At 40.9% G+C, this 5,933-nt stretch overlaps 1 non-coding gene across 1 annotated transcript; it reads right to left on the reverse strand.

Annotated features, from left to right (window-relative positions):
• Positions 1 to 705: 705 nt before the first annotated feature.
• Positions 706 to 812, reverse strand: LOC131222657 (small nucleolar RNA R71). Its single transcript, XR_009160140.1, has one exon. It is a non-coding gene; the product is annotated as a small nucleolar RNA R71 (small nucleolar RNA).
• Between the last annotated feature and the right edge of the window lie 5,121 nt (positions 813 to 5,933).

The raw sequence follows: 5,933 nt of genomic DNA on the forward strand, positions 1-5,933 counted from the left end.
AGAAACTAATTCACTTTCCTTTTTCTTTTCTTGTGCAGGATCCTAACATAGAACCTTCTAATTTGGTAATTTCTTTCTAATTCTCTCTCTTTCTATTTCCTTCTCTTTCCTTCTAAGTTTAAGTTAGATTCTGAAATTGAGGGCTGAGAGTGTTTCATGCCCAAGTGGGTCCGTGACAACACTTGACATCTTTTGAGTGAAGGAGGATTAGTTGAGGGGTTATCTATCCATCACAGGGTTAGACACTACTTGAGATCCTCAGAGTTCATTGAGGTTATAGTTGCAAATTGACCTATAAATCAACTAGTGAATCATCCACAACCTCGAGTTGCAGAAGTCCGAGCTGAGAATGAGGTGCACCATGCACCCCCGCTTCCTACTTTACGAGATTACTTACAACCAGAGGGGGTGAGCACCCATTCTTATATGGTTTTTCTAGGAAACACAGGAAACATGGATATCAAGCCTGGAGTGATCCAATTCCTTCCAAAGTTCCTTGGACTTGAATATGAAAGTCCATACCTGCACTTACAAGAAATTGACGAGGTTATAGTCACTTTATACTTTCCTAACGTGTCTGAGGACACGGTCATGAAAGAAAAAGCTAAGACGTGGTTGCACCTACTACATCCGTGATCTATTGGCACATGGAATGACATGATGAAGGACTTTATAAAAAAATTCTTTACATACCATAAGACGAACACCATCAGGAAGTAGATCATGAACTTCGCTCATAAGGAAGATGAAACATTCTTCCAATGTTAGGAGCGGTTCAAGGATCTCGTTAGTTCATGCCCACGGCATGGTTTTGAAACGTGACGCATAACCACTTTCTTCCACAATGGACTGACATCTTCCATGCGTCAATTCGTCAAGATGATGTGCAATGAGGAGTTCATGATAAAAAATGTTGATGAGGTGTGGGATTACTTTGACAAACTCACTAAAACCTCACAATCATGGGACATCTCCCCAAAATCTAGCACCACATCTAAGCTTACTTAAGTAAAGGAGAGGCATGGGATATACTTGCTAAAAGAGGATAGTGATATAAATGCTAAAGTGGCCAATCTCGCAAGAATGTTGAGCCCATAGAATTTAAGAAAGATAAGGCTAAGGAAGTTGTTTGCGGTATCTGTGCTTGCAATATACGTACAATTAAAAATTACCCAACAATACCTGCTTTTCAAAAGGCACTGAATGAGCAATCGAATGTCGTGAACAACTTCTAAAGACCTTTCGATGGACCCATCTCTAACATATACAATCCTAGTTGAAGAAATCATCCGAACTTTAGTTGGACGAATGGACAAACTGCTACTCCCTAAGGAATCCTTAACCAATTCTTGAATCAAGGGAAACCTCAGGAGGATCCAGTCTTGAAACATATTCAAAACCAAGAGCTTATCAATCAAAGTATATTGCAAACCCTTCAAGACCTTTCAAAGGCCATACAAGGGCATGAGACAAAAAATTCAATTACGGAAAAAGGGATTCTTCTAGCCCAACCTTTCCCCAATCCTAAACTGCAATATGAAATAAGTGATTCAAGCTCTTCAAATCAAATGGAGCAAGCTAAGTTTATCACCACTATTAGGAGTGGGAAGATAATTGACAAATCTATTCCGGTAAGGGCAGAAATGTTTAAGGACCTATTAGTAGATAAAACTGTTAGACCTAGAAACACTCCATAAGAGTTAGAACCGGAACTTCAAAGCAAGCTGATTGCACCATTCCCCCAATGGTTGATTGCACTAAAATCTCTCTCTAACTCTTAGGACATTCTAGAGGTGTTGAAACAAGTGAAGGTCAATATTCCTTTACTGGATGTAGTTAAACAAATACCTTCATATGCCAAATTTCTGAAAGACTTGTGTACGACTAAAAGACGGCAAAATATTCAAAAGAAAATATTTTTAACTAAAAAAGTGAGTGTCATCCTAAAGCAAGATGTGCCACAAAAATACAAAAAATCCCAGTGGTTCAACCATTACTTGTGTAATTGGGAATTACAACATTGAGCATGTACTTCTTGACTTAGGAGTGAGTGTAAATCTGATTCCTTACTCGATCTACGAACAACTAGGTTTGTGTGAATTAAAACCCACTCGAACTACACTATAACTTGCTGATCACTCAGTTTGTGTACCGAGAGGGATAATTGAGGATGTGTTGGTCCAGGTTTACAAATTCTACTACCTGGTAGATTTTATCATCATGGACACTCAACCCATCGTGGAAATGAGCACTCAAATTCCTGCCATTCTAGGTCGCCCATTCCTTACCACATCAAATGCAATCATTAATTGTAAGAATGAAGTCATGAGTTTGCCTTTTGAAAATATGACATTGGAGTTGAATATATTTTTCAATGTGGGCAAACAGTTAGAGGATGATGACGATTCCCACGACATTATCATGATTGACTCTTTCGTGGAAGATTGAACACTTTTGACCTTATCCTCTTATCCTCTAGAGACGTGTCTGGCCCACTCCCCTGATTTTGATGATGATTTGATTAGGGAGATAGGGGACATGCTTGATACTTTATCGGTACTTGAAGTTAACCAGTGAAGGCCATAATTTGAAGAATTTTTCCAAACTGATGTAGTGCCTCTACCGTCTAACCTCAAGGCACTGAAGTTTGACTTAAAACCTTTGCCCTCTGATTTGAAATATGTCTATTTAGTTAAAGATAAGACATACTCGGTGGTGATTTCTTCCCACCTTGAGTAGGAACAAGAGACTATGCTTATCTCTACTCTTATTGAGCATAAGAGAGCCCTTGGATGGTCGATTGTGGATCTCAAGACAATTGACTCTTCGATTTGTACTTAACGCATTTATCTAGATGATAATGCGAAGACCTCCCGGCAACCACAATGTAGATTAAATCCAAACATGAAGGAAGTGGTTAAGGCCGAGGTTCTTAAGCTATTGGATGTGGGTATCATATACCTCATATCCGACTGTCAATAGGTGAGTCTAACTCAGGTGGTTCCTAAGAAGTCCAGAATCACCATCATAACCAATGCTGACAATGAACTCATGCCAACTAGAGTCACTACTAGTTGGAGAATGTGCACTAACTACAGGAAGTTGAATACTATTATGAGGAAGGATCACTTTCCTTTGCCCTTCATCGATCAAATTTTGTAAAGGCTAGCTGGTCATTCCTATTACTCTTTCTTCGACGAATATTTGGGCTATAATCAGATTGAGATAGCCCTTGAAAACTAAGAAAAGACCACGTTCACATGTCCTTTTGGCACCTTTGCTTACCGAAGGATATCATTTGGACTGTGTAATTCCCCCTCCACCTTTCAACGATGTATGTTGAGTATTTTTTCTAATATGGTGGGACAATATTTAGAAGTCTTCATGGATGATTTCTCAGTTTTTGGTCCATCCTTCAGCAAATGCTTGGAAATTTTAAAAAATGTGCTGAAGCGATGTGAGGAAAAGAATTTGGTACTAAATTGGGAGAAGTGTCATTTCATAGTTCATAAGGAAATTGTCCTTAGACATATCATCTCGTCCAAAGGAATTGAGGTAGATAAGGCTAAGATTGATCTTATCCATAACTTACCTCCACCCAAGAACATACGAGACGTGCGATCCTTTTTAGGACATGCTAGATTTTATAGAAGATTCAAAAAAGGACTTTAGTCACCTATCTCTTCCTTTATGCAATCTACTTCAAAATGACGTGCCATATGAGTGGATTGACCAATGCCAGGAGGCTTTTACTAAGCTCAAGGACATGTTAACCACTGCACCTATCATGCAGCCACCCAACTAGAGCCTTCCTTTTGAACTTATGTGCGATGAGTCTGACTATGCTCTTGGGATGGTTTTAGGCCAGAGAAAAGAAAAGAAGCCTTACGTTCTTGATTACGCAAGTGGAACTCTAAATCCTGCCCAAGTGAACTACTCTACTAGAGAAAAGGAACTCTTAGCCGTAGTGTTTGCTTTGGACAAATTTAATTCCGACTTGATCAAATCTAAGATCATCATTTATACAGATCATGCGGCGCTCAAGTATCTTCTTTCTGAGAATGATGCTAAGCCCCACCTGATAAGATGGATCATTTTACTCCAAGAATTAGATTTGAAAATAAAAGATAAAAAGGGAGTAGAGAACGTAATGGTTAACCATTTTCCCGCCTTGATCTCTCTAATTCCCTTGAGACGACACATATAAATGACATGTTCCTTGACGAACAATTATTCAAAGTCTACCACTCACCTTGGTTTGCGGATATTTGAAAGTGCTATGTTGATAAACCTTAAGTATTGTCAAATTTTGGTGTGACAAACCAATTCAACAATACAAGAAAAATGGGCAAAGGCTATGGCCAAAAACTGTAGCTAAAGACCTTTTGCTACCGATCTAGTCCGTAACACGTCTGTCGCTCCTGAAATTCGGGGGTCGAGCATAACTCGGCTCCCGAGTTCCAAAACATCACTTATGCAACATAATTAATGAGAGATGTATGTTGACTGTATTAGTGCATAAACATGGAATAGATTAAGCCAAAACGCAGATATGATTCCGGGGTAAGTGAATAAAGCAAGCGGAAGACTTATAGTAAAATATGTGTACAAGTGTAAGTCCCTGAATTACACATACAACCAGATCGTGTAAAAGTGTTATTTATCAAAATTATAAGTACAAGTTACATTATTTCAGTTCCCAAAATAATCATCCCATAGATCCCGCGCAGATCGAGGCTCGCTAGAACCCGTCAGAGCATATAGGAGAAGGCGGCCTCGTCGTCATCCAGCTCCGCTCTGCCTCAGGCGTCGCATCCACATCTGCAACATCGGGGCCTAAGACAGTCTGGTGGGTGTGAAACACCGCCCGAAACGTGGGAGTGAGTGATCAACTCGGTGGAACAATAAGGCACTTTGGTTAACATGCTATCAGTTCAATCAAAGTAATGATAAAGCGGGACAATTAAATAAATCCTAAGTACTCTTGTTAATGCGGTATGAATGCAATATGATGCGTGCCCTCACGCGTACACCCTCGGCGTCTTCATCTTACGTTACGCATGACATCGCCTCAAAGTGCGCCACATCTACAAAGCACATGCAAATGCGGTGCATGGATATGATTACCAAGTTGTTATTAGTCCAATTCATACAGAATTGGGAAGCTAAGATACCTTCCTCATATCACCATCCAACAGTGATCCATACTAGGGTCGTCAATCCTAGACATCTCATACGATCATATAGTTGAGGTCGTAGCAAAGGGCTCGTCACCAATCAATGCACGCCTTTCATGCCCTTACTACCACGGATCGGCTCGTCACCTCCTTGCGGTATCCGGTATGCTCGAGGTCACTACAAAGGGCTCGTCACCAATCAATGTAGGCCGACGGACGAATATAGTGTCCCATACCACCATAATCGGCTCACGAGTTTAGTTGCTCACTTTGGTCACTACGGGAGGCTCGTCACCCCAGCGTAGGCCGACGGCTCGACCACGGTGTCCCATACCACCATGTCGGCTCATGAGTCTTAGCGGATCGGTACCATGGTTATTAGGATTTCACTTTGGTAAGTTCGGTACCCTAGATTCAAGCGTAGCGTCCATACATGGTTAACATACACGGACAATCGGGTTAGTTGACGAACTCGACTAGCACGAGCGCACGTCGAAATGAGCGACATAGAGTGCGCAAACACTCCGCGTGGCCAAACCACCGCCGCCAACTCTAATACGACTCGGGTTCGTCTAATGCGTCTCACGTGGCGAAAGCAATCTCAACCACGACCAAAGGGTCAATTACCGATTTCTGGACTAAGGCATAGTCCCAAACATCCTACACTACGACAGATATTCATATGGAATGTAAAAACAGAAATGGAACAACCACTCAAATCATGGTGCATACACATCTGAAGAATATCAATTTAAC

The sequence above is a fragment of the Magnolia sinica genome, chromosome 1 (assembly GCF_029962835.1).
Source record: "Magnolia sinica isolate HGM2019 chromosome 1, MsV1, whole genome shotgun sequence".
Lineage (NCBI taxonomy): Eukaryota > Viridiplantae > Streptophyta > Magnoliopsida > Magnoliales > Magnoliaceae > Magnolia > Magnolia sinica.